A 13,581-nucleotide genomic window follows, 5' to 3' on the forward strand; every position below is an offset into this window, starting at 1 on the left:
TTCTACAGCCATTATGTAGAGCTAAGGAGACAAATATCAGAGGAAACAACTAAAAGAATTGAGAATGTTTGGCTCCAAGAGTTAGAGTACAAACACAAAATAACAAAACATTTATTTCCACTTTCAGTAAAATGGCAACCTACTTAGGTAGAAATAGCCAAGTCGCTATTTAAAATTATTAGAATATTTTTCTAATATCCTGACTCAAACTTTCTAACCAGTAACTGGCTTATGTTTGTCTTTTTTTTTTATATTTAGTTGTATTTCATCTTTTTTTGTTACAGACCCTGTAATCATGCCTGGACTTCCCCAAACTGAAAACATTATGTCTATACATGATCTACTAAGTCAGTATATGATCAAATTGTAGTTTCTGAAAGAGATGCAATTTTGAATTAGTATCAATGTTTCATATTTCTCTTTTCTGAATAAAGAAGAAATATACTTTCTTGTTTCAAAGCAAAATAAATCCTAAATGCTTTCCCATATCAGTTTGATTAATAGAAATAGATTTGGTCCATTGAGCAAAACTGTCTGCATTAGGCTTAGGAATCACAATAAACCATAGCATTAAAAACAAACACAGAGATTTTAGAAATGCCCACCATCTTGTTGTACCATTACCTAGAGGAGAGCACAAAGCTGACTTTCTCCATTGCAAAGAAATAAGACGTTTATGTTTAGTTAAAATGTTGAATTGTATTTTGTCCATAGATTCAGAGGCCCAGAGGCAATGGGTGTATTTTATGAAAATCAACTGAAATAAATAGAAGTATGTTATATCATAATTGGAAATAGAACAGTGCCCTTTGCAGGAAGGAATGTAGACAAGGAGAGAGGAGAGGGAAAATGAGGCTAAAAATATGAACTACAATCATTCTTAATGTATTATTCATTTTATTTTTACCCAACAACCCAAAACAGATCATCGAGGCTGAGATGCCTATTTCATGGTATGCTCATAAAACAAAAACTAACTATAGTGTATATATATATATATATATATATATATATATATATATATATATATATAATATATTCACTATATATAATATATTCATATCTTTGAATAAGCTCAAATATCTGTAAGTGGTATGTAGCATTTTGGGAACACAATTCAACCATTTAGCTTCAAACGTCTTATGCAGCAATATTTGAAGTCATAGGCAATACCTCAATTACTAAATCCATTGGGAGTTTCCTTGTTTTTATGAATCTGACTTGAATATAGAGAAAGCTGGGAAAATACCATTACCTAATGGTTGTCTGATAACAGCTGTAACTAAAGAGGAAGGCAGAACACAAAAGTATTAGCAGTGTCAGGAAAAAGGTTCTCTGAACAATTATGATGAGGTCTTGGGATCTACACAGTGGATTGTAGGGGACTGGAACCTATTTATAGTTAAAGCAGGACTGCAAGTAGAAGGTGTCCACTGAAGAAAAACACACAACCTCAGAGTAGCAAATTGTTTTGTTAGGGGACCTCAATGAGGACTATAGCCTGGGAGACAGGCTCTCAGATAGCTCTGAGGAAATGTTCCAAAGAGGTGAGTGAGGATATATAGGAGGTGTTGCTGGGAAAAAAACAAACAAACATGTAGCAGAACATCAGAAGATTACTGCTAATCACAAAACACAGACACCTCATGTTGATGATTTTAGTGCTTTTCTAGGTATTGGAAGATGCAAGAGTTTGAGCCCATTGAAATTATTCCTTATTTATGCATCTTAACTATCTAGGACCAGTGTCCTTCTTTTTCACCATCTTGAATTCCCTTCAGGGTGCACTGTTCGGGTGGGGTGGGAGAGACTGCAGTGGCTGATGACTTGATGGTTGCAACATCCTTTATTTACTGATATGGCAGGTGATAATCTTTGTCCACAAAGGTAAAAGAGCAGGTGAAAAGAATTATCTGCAAAGTGTTGAAACAGGCCAGATAGACAGGGAAGCAGGTTTTGGAGGCAAAGCCTAATGTTGCAGTTCTCAAACTTGATTGTGCATGAGAATCACCTGGATGGCTTGTTAAACCACAGACGCACAATCCCGGAGTTTCAGATTCAGTGGGTCCAGGTTAGAGTCTGAAAATATAGAATATTAGGTGAGCCCTGTGCTCCCGGAAAACAGCGATGGTTAAGAAATACCCCCAAACTTTTGTTTCCCAAACTTCCCCCACCATTCTGTGTTTTGAGAAATGCATCCTCTCCAAGAGCCACTCTTTTCCAAATGACTTAGAAAGACTCAATGCCCACACTTTCTCATAAGTCACATAGATTTGCAGATGACTCCTGTTTACTTGTGACAAAGCCAAACACAGACCCTCAACCTTTCTGTTCTTAGTCTCCTGGAGTAGAACTGTTTGTTCCCCTGAAAAGAGCTATTTGCTGAGATAAACTCCCTTTCAGCTGACTGAGACATCCCCTGATTGCAAAACAATCACAATGTAAATCACCTGTCCTGCAACTTGTTTTCTTCTCACTACAGAAGTCTAAGGTAAAACCAACCTGCTGAGACACTCAGATCTTCGATTTTCAGTTTTGCCCTATTGCAGTGGTTTGAATAAAACCAGTCTCCTTACTTTTTTTCTTTTTTTGTCTTCGATAGGCCCAGAATTTTACATTTCTCACAACTACCCGGATGATGCTCGGGCAGGAGACCACACTTTGGAAACTGCCACCCTAATGAAGTTATGGGCAATTAGGAGAATATCTGATTCACCCTAGTAAACCCAAGGGAAGCCATTACATATGTGAAGCTGGTAAGTAATTGCAAAAATTTTTCTCAGGTGAAAATTAGGACCTGCACTCAAAGTGGAGGAAACCCGCCTCCTAGGTCTTGGGGGTGAAAAGAGTAAGGTTTCTCTGCAGATTCTGAGGTTATGGCCTATCACTTGGCAAGGAGTCATTCCCCAAAGTAGTGTGACCCAGGCACACGAAGAAGGCGACAGGCCTGTAGCCCTGCAGAAATTGAAGGAGGAAAGGGGTCCTTCAAGATGTGGTAAGTAATCCCAGACTTTCAACTTTCTGCCTCCTGTATTATTGCTACCATGGTAGTTAAGTCACGGCCATAGTTTGTTTATGAAGCTACTGTTGTGTCGTTCTCCAATTTGAGCCACGTTTCCATATCATGTTAGATAAAAAAAAAACAAAAGGCCCAAACTCTATTTTAACTTGAGAAAACAGAGATGAAAATACCTAACAGAATTCATGCTTAAATAAACAGTCAGCAATGTTTTAAACATTGCCTCTGTATTGGTCTTTCATGTCAGCAAAGTTATCAATTTGTGTGCTGCATCTTAGAACAGCAGTGTAGGCGCTCTCTTGCATTACAAACCTCGTGGCGTGACATTTCTATCTTTGGCCCAGCATTAATGATGTTCCATTCTGACCCTCTTGTGTGAAGGCAGAGCTGGAGAGCACAGCTTTGATAGCAGTGTTTACATGAATGTTTGATAAGCATCTGTCAGCTCCTAGCCCTCTACAAGCCTAGGAACACAAAAGAAGCCAGGGAACCCTGGAGCTTTTGCCACCTGAAAGCATAGTCTGGTGCGTTTGCTGAATTTCAAATCAGCATTGAGACTGTTCTCTTTGTAGCTCAGATTGTAATTTATGTATTATTTACTCAAAGAGAACAAACGATAAAAGACAATTGCTTTTTCTAAAAAGGGTTTTGATTATGGAGGTCAGAATTCTTTTAATGTACACTTATCTTGCTACATTTTGTTTGTTCCCACTGGACACAAAATATCATGCAGATTGAAGTAGATTTGACAGGTTAAACTGAGTTTTAAGAATATTGACTCTTCCTCTTACCCCCTCGTCCAAATCATTATGTATTTATTCCTTGAAAGAAAAGATGGTGCTTAGGAAAGCCTTTGTCTGTGTACAAACAGAGCAATCTATATTTTGTGTGTCTTACTGTGGGGCAATTCAGAAAAAAAAATTTTGCATATTGATTGGTTTTGAATTGGTTTTGAATTCTTGAGACCCTCACACCTTTCTTTTGGCAATTCATGTTGTTCTGTTTGTTCAGTATTTCATGACTCCTGAAATAGGACTAGAGACAACTTTCCGTTTTAGACAATTCAGAGATATAAAAAGTTAAAAATTCTGTGGTGCCAGAAATACCAACTTCATCCTCTTAAAATAATGTATTTGCAAATTCAGTGGCATTTCTGCCACAGAAAATGGATAAAATAGCATACTGGTGTCTGGTATTCTATAAATATCAGGTATTAGAAAATATTACAATTAGCATTGTGTAGTCTGCATATTATGTTGTCCTAATGAAATGGTATATATAAATATGCTTTCATTAATGGGAAGCCCCTCAAAAATAAAAGAAAGGGAAATATTCAAAAGAAAGGACAAGGCAAGATATTTAATGACCTGGAGGTGCCTCTCATCTTTCCTGCTGACTACTTGTGTTAAATTGACTGAGTTGTGTGATCTCTCTCAGCTTGTTAAATTTGTTTGAATTTCTGGATCAAGCTATTCTTGAAGCTGCTTTTATCCTTTGGATTTCTGATTTACATGAGCCAATATATTGTTTAAAATACAAAAACACTTAAACTAGATTAAGACTGTTTTAATTTGTAACAAAAAACTTTTGAATAATATATCATTTCTATTTAGAGTCAATTCACCAACATACTATCATTAGATACTCAATTTAATTCATCTGTTTTGGTACTGATCCATTCCCTCTTCTTATTACGGTTTGGATTTCCTTATAGATATGTGTTAGGATTGATCATTTATATTTTTAACAAGTGTTTTCCGTGTTGCATTATCTTTGTAAATGATTAAATTAGCATTCTACTTCTATATTGACTTTCTGAGAGGGTCTATCCAAGGCGGGGGATATGCTAGCTACGATATCACGTACACACACATTCTGGTACACAGGAGAACTATCACAGAAAGTGACTAACTTTATTCCAATTAATAAATTAGAATTCTGTTTTTATTACTCCTATGAGCAAGATTTATGGTTATACACCATTGAGAGATAACTTCCTATTGATCTATTGACAACAACAAGTTTCTAATCAATGTTTTAAGGACCAACCCTGTAAAATGGTAGATTCACTATATGATGACTATCTTCCTACCTCCCATCTTGACTGTGGCTCCTGTTTGGATATGATCCTACCAACCTTAATTCAGAAAAATAATCATGCCTGAGCTATCTGAGCATAATTTTAATAGGACGTTTCTTTTACTTTTTTACAACATAGATATGGGAAATTTGGAGAAATGTATGTGGTTTTTCAAAATTTGTTCCTTGGATGTAACATGAAAAGCAGGTCAAGTGAATACATAAGCTTGAGAAATGCTACGTTCTACTCTATAAAGCATCCTTCTTTATTAAATTACATCTAAAAATGGTTAAGACCTTTTGAATATTGAAGACCTAATTTGACCACAGCACTTTTATTTCATGGAATGTCTCAAGGAGTGTACTTTGGGAAATATTTGACTAGTGTGAGGGTTGCATGAAAAATGGAGTGGGCATTAGGACTAGGGGAATAGTTTATAGGCAACTCATTCATAGCCTTGATTTTAAGCCAAATATTATATTTTATTCCTTTGCACAAATAAGGTTATTAAAGAGCTCAGGATTGGGTGTGACACTTTCATATTTGTACCTAAGGATGATAGTTTTGAGTAGCTTTATACAATGTTATATCTTCTGGTATTAATCACTTAAAAGTGAATTGTGCTTTTTTCTCTAGATGATGAGAACATACATGCTAAGTTTGTTCAACCTACTTTTCCATACTTTTCAAATTTTATTATTATTGTTATTTTTAATTAGGATATAATCAATGTACAATGTTCTGTTAGTTTCAGGTGTACAGCAAAGTGAATCGGTTATACATATACATATGTCCACTTTTTTTTTCTTTTTAGATTCTTTTCCAATATAGGTCATTACAGAGTATTGAGTAGAGTTCCCTGTGCTATACAGTAGATCCTTATTAGTTATCTATTTTAAATATAGTAGTATGTATATGTCAATCCCCAATCTCCCAATTTATCTCCCCTTTCTCCCCCTGGTAACCATAGGTTTGTTTTCTACATCTGTGACTCTATTTCTGCTTTGTAAATAAGTTCCTTTGTACCATTGTTTTTAGATTCCACATATAAGCAATATCATATGACATTTGTCTTTCTCTGTCTGACATACTTCACTCAGTATGACAATCTCTATGTCCATCCATGTTGCTGCAAATGGCATTATTTCGTTCTTTTTTATGGCTGAGTAATATTCCATTGTATATATGTACCACATCTTCTTTATCCACTCCTCTCTCAATGAACATTTGGGTTGCTTCCATGTCTTGGCTATTGTAAATAATGCTGCAATGAACATTGGGGTGCATGTATATTTTCGAATTATGGTTTTCTCTGGATATATGCCCAGCAGTGGGATTGGTGGATCATATGGTAGTTCTGTATTTATATTTTTAAGGAACCTCCATACTATTCTCCATAATGGTTTTACCAATTTACATTCCCACCAACAGTGTAGGAGGGTTCCCTTTTCTTCACATCCTCTCCAGTTTATTGTTTGTAGATTTTTTGATGACGGCCATTCTGACTGGTGTGAGGTGATACCTCATTGTAGTTTTGATTTGCATTTGTCTAATAATTAGTGATGTTGAGCATCTTTTCATGTGCTCTTTTGGCCATCTGTGTGTCTTCTTTGGAGAAATGTCTATTTAGATCATCTGCCCATTTTTTAACTTGAGTTGTTTGTTTTTTTAATACTGAGCTGCATGAGCTGTTTGTATATTTTGGAGATTAATGTGTCGCTTCATTTGCAAATATTTTCTCCCCCATTCTGTAGTCTGTCTTTTCATTTTGTTTATGGTTTCCTTGCTTTGCCAAAGCTTTTAAGTTTAATGAGGTCCCATTTGTTTATTTTTGTTTTTATTTTCCTTACTCTAGGAGATGGATCAAAAAAAATATTGCTGCGATTTATGTCAGAGTGTTCTGCCTATGTTTTCCTCTAAGAGTTTTATAGTATGTGTCCTTACATTTAGGTCTTTAATCCATTTTGAGTTTATTTTTGTGCATGATGTTAGAGAGTGTTCTAATTTCATTATTTTACATGTAGCTGTCCAGTTTTTCCAGCACCACTTATTTATTTGAAAAACAAGTTTACTCTTAGGCATTTAAAAATTAATGGTTCTTCATTTAAGGAAGATCAAAAAATCTTAGAATACAGTATTAAATATTGAGGAAAGATGAGAGGATGGATGCAAAACTAACAGGAGAAAATATAACAGTCTATGATTAATGTTACTAATTAGAGGAAATAAAGAAGAAGAAGTAGTTGAGAAGCATCTTGAAAATGCATGTGTGTGTTAAGAATTGATAAATATATAGATCTGGCAAAGGATGGAAATGACTAGGTTTCTTGGATTGTGTAGAGATATAAATAAATGACTTCTATCAAAGAACTTATTTGGAGAAAGAAAACTAATATACACGAATCCACTTAAAATATTTAATTGCTGCATTGCGTAGAATTGACTAGAAGAGGAAGTAGAGTTTATAGAAGTGGAGATCAAGGATACGTAGAAGATATAAAGAGACATATAGGAGACGATGAGGTTTACAAGGAAGATTTAGATAAGCAAAGCTAAGATGCAAGGGTGACTGAATACAAGAGCTGAAGAAAGAGGATGGGATCTGAGTGCGGCATATAGAGAAAAGAATGACAAGGCAGGTCTCACTGAGGTTGCTGCTGTGTGATCTAAGGGAACAAACAAATATAACTTTTTCTTTACTTGGAATAAAATACTTGGGTTCATTTATTCACTTTGAGAATCTGACTGAATTAATAGTGTCCAAGATATCACTTCCTTAAATGTTACATAGGAGTCCTGAATGTGTTGCCTTGAAAAAAGAAGGAGCTGGTCCACAAATATCCTGCCAAAGAAAAGAGCTTGGAAGTGTTTGGTGACATAACACAGTATCACAACCAGAGAAAAGTGAGGAGGGAGGAGTGGGGAGTATAAGAAATGTTTGGAGAGAAAAACCAAGGGTGAAATCAAGCAGGGCTATAGGCATGATAAAACTTGGTGTCCTTCTTTAAGTGCAATAGGTAGGCCTTAGGGAGTATTAAGCAAGGTAGTAACATGATCCTATTTACATTCTAAAGAGCTTACTCTCTATACTGAATAAAGATTGATCCAAGTGTGAAAGAGTGAAAATGGGGTCAACTTGAAGCCTAGTGCTGTAGTCCTGGTAAAAGATGCAAATGTGTTGGTCAAGAGCCCTGACAACATGTAATAAAAATAGTGGATAGATTGGTGATAGATGTTTTAGGTAAATCAACAGAAATCAGTGATTTGGATGGAGAGTGAAGGAGAAGAAATCATCAAGAATAATTTGCAGGTTTTTCAGTTTATAACTGGGTGACTGTTGAGTGTTAACATTTACTGCAAAGGAGGAGATATAATATGAATATTTTTGAACAAGTCTAGATCTTTTAGGAGATTTTAAAGTAAGCACACACAAACACAAAGGAAGATGTTACTGGAGGTAGTATACAACATACTGAAAGAAGGGAGTAGATTCAGAGAAACTTAAAAGAAAGTTTTTACAGCAAAAGCATTTGGGAATATGGACCTGGATCAAGATTGTGGATAGAAGTGGGAATTCTGTAGAAAGAGTAGCTCTTAGAGGAATGTCTTAATAAGAAGTTCCAGAAAAATTTACCAATAATTTCTTCCCTATCACTTACTCAGAAGATTAATGATTTATCTACAGTCATTCAACAAGTTTAACCTTTGGAAAGTCATTCCCCTTCAGCTAACTGTCTGTTACCTTAATCTTAAGAGAGGGTAAATAAGGAGATACAGCTCATCCAACACTAGACAGATTGAGTTTCTGAACCAAATGATAAATTTAGTCTTTCCTTGTGTGTTAGTGGAAAGAAAGCACATACCTTGAGCAAGTCTGTGAAAGATTCAGGGTTAATAGCTGAGATTTACTCTCTGATATTAACTTGGTTATTTGTACAGATGATTTCTGAAGGCAATTAGTACAATATATATCAGTAATTGGCAAACAACATTTCAGTAAGCTTTAAGAGAAAATTTTTTTCTAAAACACTGAAATTGTAGCTAGAGAGCAAAGTGTATACTTTTGCAACATGGTTGTACATATGACTAAAATTTTAACAGTATAATTACCTCTAACGTGGCTTAACTGAGAGAAGACTGATCTGCATTAATAAAAGCCTACAAAAAAGAATACTTTTAAAAATGAAGTTATATTAGTTTAGTCTGCATGTAATTATTCAAAATAATAACAAAATTTTGCTATATACTGTACCCCCAAAAGGTGTTTAATAAGTTGAAAAGGATAAGTTTAAATTAGTACATAGCACTATTGGCAAACATTTTTGAATGCATTTAAATTCTTTCCAAGGGCATGAGAAAAAACAGGTTTTATATAAATGATAAATATTCACCCCCAAACAAATATACAAAGCAACAATAACCTTGTTTACTATAAATATAGGTGAATATTATTTTCTCAGTGTCCTCTGAATTAAAACCAATTTCAAGTCACTAGAATTTGTTTTTCAAAAACTATTATGTAATGATCATGTAATAATATCTTGTTAAAGTTGCATAATTTAAAAAGCAGATAAAGCTATAGATTTTTTCTTAATGAAGGCTTTTCCATTCAGATATACTAAAGCTTAAAATATAAATCAATTTTTAAATTTGCATTAAAATAATAGTGTTAAGATTAGAGACTGTGTAGATCTTTTATTTGACATATTTCTTTAATACTTTTTAATCAGTTAAAAATATCTTTATTTTCACCCCCCAAGGGTAATAATTTATGTATATAGTGTGTATTTTTCTAATATCAGTTCAAAATTTTTTTTGTGACAGCTCATTAGAATGCACACAGACAAACCCAGGAGGAAATTTTAAATAATCTATATTATTTTTCCAGTAAGAATAAAGAGTAAAATGCTGATTGATATTTGGTCTGTTGTTCTACAAGCTGTGAAATAAATTGTGCATTATATACTATGCAACTAGCTCAGAGTAACAAAATCCAAGAGATGGTAAACTCTTAATAGCTGTATGTAGATACCATTTTTATATAGAGATGTGTATATAACTTGTGTAGGCATATATTTGTCAACATGTATAGATATTCATGCTACTATTCAAAAGAGTCTTAGTGTATTTCTACATCTATTATTTCTATTAGAAACTTTTATTCATGAGAATTCAGTCCATTTCAAATTATCATCTGAACAGCACTACTTTAAAATGGTAAAAAGCAAAAGCAATGCAGAAAATGCATTAAGCAAAACTCAGTATCATGGCCATTAAGATATTCTATACTTTATATTTGATAGTGCAAATCTCTAGAAACTTCTTACCTTATCAATTTGTTCCTTATACCTATGCTTACTTCTAAAAAAATATAATATTAATCCAAGAAATCTCCTGGAATCCTGGTAGAGAGCCCACATAACTTGAATGCTTTCGATATACCATGCCATTTTCCTTAATAAACTCAGACATTGCCTCTATTATCCATAGGAGAACTAGCTTTCTTTACAAGACAAGTAAGGCTCTGAGCAAAGTGGTCTCTGCCAACACTTCCAACTGCAGTTCCCCACCACTCTGTATCATACCACACCACAGGAAGACCAACCATTGAGATGATCTCATGTTTCTATCATTATTCATCCTGTTCCCTCCACCAGGAATTTCCTCCCCATGGATAAATTCATTTCATTTTGGGGCATAAATTCAGGTACCATTTCCTCTGGAGCCATTTGCTAATATCTCTATTTCACCACTTATCTGGTTTGCTTTTTCCTCTGTTCTTATAATGTCCTGTATATGTTACTAGCATTTTACTATCCAGAATATAGTTCATGCATCTCTTTTTAATTAATATACTCTCTTCATTGAGCAGTTTTAGGTTTACAAAATAATTGAGTGGAAAGTATAGAGAGTTCTCATATACCCTCTCACCCTTTCCCCAGTTTGCTTTATTATTCATATCTTTCTTTAGTGTAGTACATCTATTACAAGTGAAGAGCCAATACATTACCAATAGTGTCCATGGTTATATGAGGTTCACACTTGTGTTGTACATTCTGTTGGTTTTGGCATACATATGTATAATTACATGTATCCACAGGATAATACAGAATAATTTAATTGCTTTTAAAATTCCCTGTAATCTACCAGTCATCTCTCCCTCCCTTCAAATGAGGCCCTGGCAACCAGTAATCTTTTCACTGTCTTTGTAGTTATACCTCTTCCAGAATGTCATATATTTAGAATCATACAGTATGATGACTTTTCAGATTGGCTTCTTTCACTCAGCAATATGCATCTAAGATTTCTCCATGTCTTATGGCTTAATAGGTCATTTCTTTTTATTGAACAATAACATTCCATTTCATGGATGTGGCACAATTTGTTTATCCATTTGTCTAATGAAGGATGTTTTGGTTGCTTCCAAGTTTGGGCAATTATGAATAAAGTAGCTATAAACATTCATGTGCAGGTTTTTGTGTTGACATAACTTTTCACCTCATCTGAGTGAAGACCAAGGAGTGTAATTGCTAGGTCATATGGTAAGAGTGTATGTCTTGTAAGAAATTGCTGAACTCTCCCAAAATGGCTGTACCATTTTGCATTCCCATCAACAATGAATGCGAATTCCTGCTGCTCCACATCTCCACCAACATTTGGTGTTCTCAGTGTTTTTTTTATTTTAGCTACATATCTAATAGATGTGTAGTCATATCTCATTGTAATGTCAGTTTGCCATTTTCAAATGACATATGATATTGAGCATCCTTTCATACGCTTAATGCTATCTGTGTATCTTTTTCATTGAGATGTCTGTTCAGATCTTTTGCCAATTTTTTAATTGGTTTAATTGGTTGGTGGTTTTCTTACTGATGAGTTTTAAGAATTCTTCATATATTTCTTCATACCAGTCCTTTATCAGATAAGTATTTTTCAGATTTTCTCCCAGTGTGTGGCCTATCTTTTCATTCCCTTAATACTGTCTTTCACAGAGCTGAACTTTTTATTTTTAATAAAATGCAACTTATCAATTTTTCTTTCATTGGTCATGCTTTAGGTGATGTATTTAAAAAGTCACCACCATACCCAAGGCCACCTTTTCTCCCACTATCTCCTAGGGTTTTTATGGTTTTGCATTTTACATTTAGATCTAGGATTCATTTTGAGCTAATATTTATTAAGGTATAAAGGGAGTTTTTTTGTTTGTTTTTTTTTCCATGTGGATGTCCAGTTGTCCCAGCATCATTTGTTGAAAAGATTATTCTTTCTCCATTGAATTGCCTTTGCTCCTTTATCAAATATCAGTTGACTATATTTGTGCGGGTCTATTTCCAGCTCATTTTATTTTCCATTGGTCTATTTGTCTGTTCTTTCACCAATACCACATTTTCTTGATTAATATGCTTTTAAACTGAGTCTTGAAGTTGGGTAGTGTTAGTGGTCCAACTTTGTTCTTCTGCTTCAGTATTTTTTTGGCTTTTCTGGGTCTTTTGCCTTTACATGAGACTTTAGAATCAGTTTGTCAATATCCAGAAAATTACATCCTGGGATTTGGACTGGACTTGCACTGACTCTTCAAACCAAGTTGGGAAGAACTGCTATCTTGATAATGTTGAATCTGCCTATCCATATACATAGAATAGCCTCCATTTCTTTTGATTTTCCTTGTTTTCTTTCACCAGAGTTTTTTGGTAAGTTTCCTCATATAGACTTTGAACATATTTTATTAGGTTTATACCTAAACATTTCCTTTTATGTGCTAATGTAAATGCTATTATGGTTTTAATTTTAAATTCCAATAGTTCATTGCTAGTATATAAGAAAGCAATGGATTTTGTATATTAAACTTCTATCCTTCCACCTTGCTATAACTGCTGATTAGTTTAAGTAGATTATTTTTGTTGTGGAATCTTTGGGATTTCTGTACAATCATGTTATCTGCAAATAAAACAGATTTATTTCTTCCTTCCATTTCTTTTCTTGTCTCACGGCATTTGCCAGGACTTCTGGAACAATGTCGAAAGGGAGTGGTGAGAAGTGTATATCTTTTCCTTGTTCTTGATCTTAGCAGGAAAACATCTGGTTTCTCACCATTAAGTTGGATACGTCCTTTCGTTTTTTTTTTTTAGTAGATGTTATTTAATGCATTGATGAGGTACCCCTCTATTCAGTTTGCAGAGAATTTTTATTACGAATGGATGTTGAATTTTTTTCAAATGCTTTTTTTGCATCTATTGATAAGATCATATGATTGTTATTCTTTAGTAAGTTGATATAATGGATTACATAAATTGATTTTTTGAATGTTGAACTAGCCTTGCATACCTGGAATAAATACCACTTGGTTTGATGTGTAATCCTTTGTATACATTGTTGGATTCAATTTGCTAGTATTTTGTTGAGGATTTTTGCATCTGTGTTCATGAGAGATATTAGTTTGTAGTTTTCTTGTAACATCTTTAACTGATTTTGGTAATAAGGT

The 13,581-nt window shown here is 34.2% G+C and overlaps 1 long non-coding RNA gene across 1 annotated transcript in view; it reads left to right on the top strand.

The window, feature by feature from the left end:
• Positions 1-13,581, top strand: part of LOC308613731 — a 390,671-nt gene that overhangs the window by 153,432 nt on the left and 223,658 nt on the right. Inside the window, exon 3 of the long non-coding RNA XR_014015307.1 lies at positions 2,603-2,756. This is a non-coding gene — a long non-coding RNA (uncharacterized lncRNA). The remainder of the gene's footprint in view (positions 1-2,602; positions 2,757-13,581) is intronic.

This window comes from Mesoplodon bidens, assembly GCF_964165515.1.
Source record: "Mesoplodon bidens genome assembly, chromosome: 3".
Lineage (NCBI taxonomy): Eukaryota > Metazoa > Chordata > Mammalia > Artiodactyla > Ziphiidae > Mesoplodon > Mesoplodon bidens.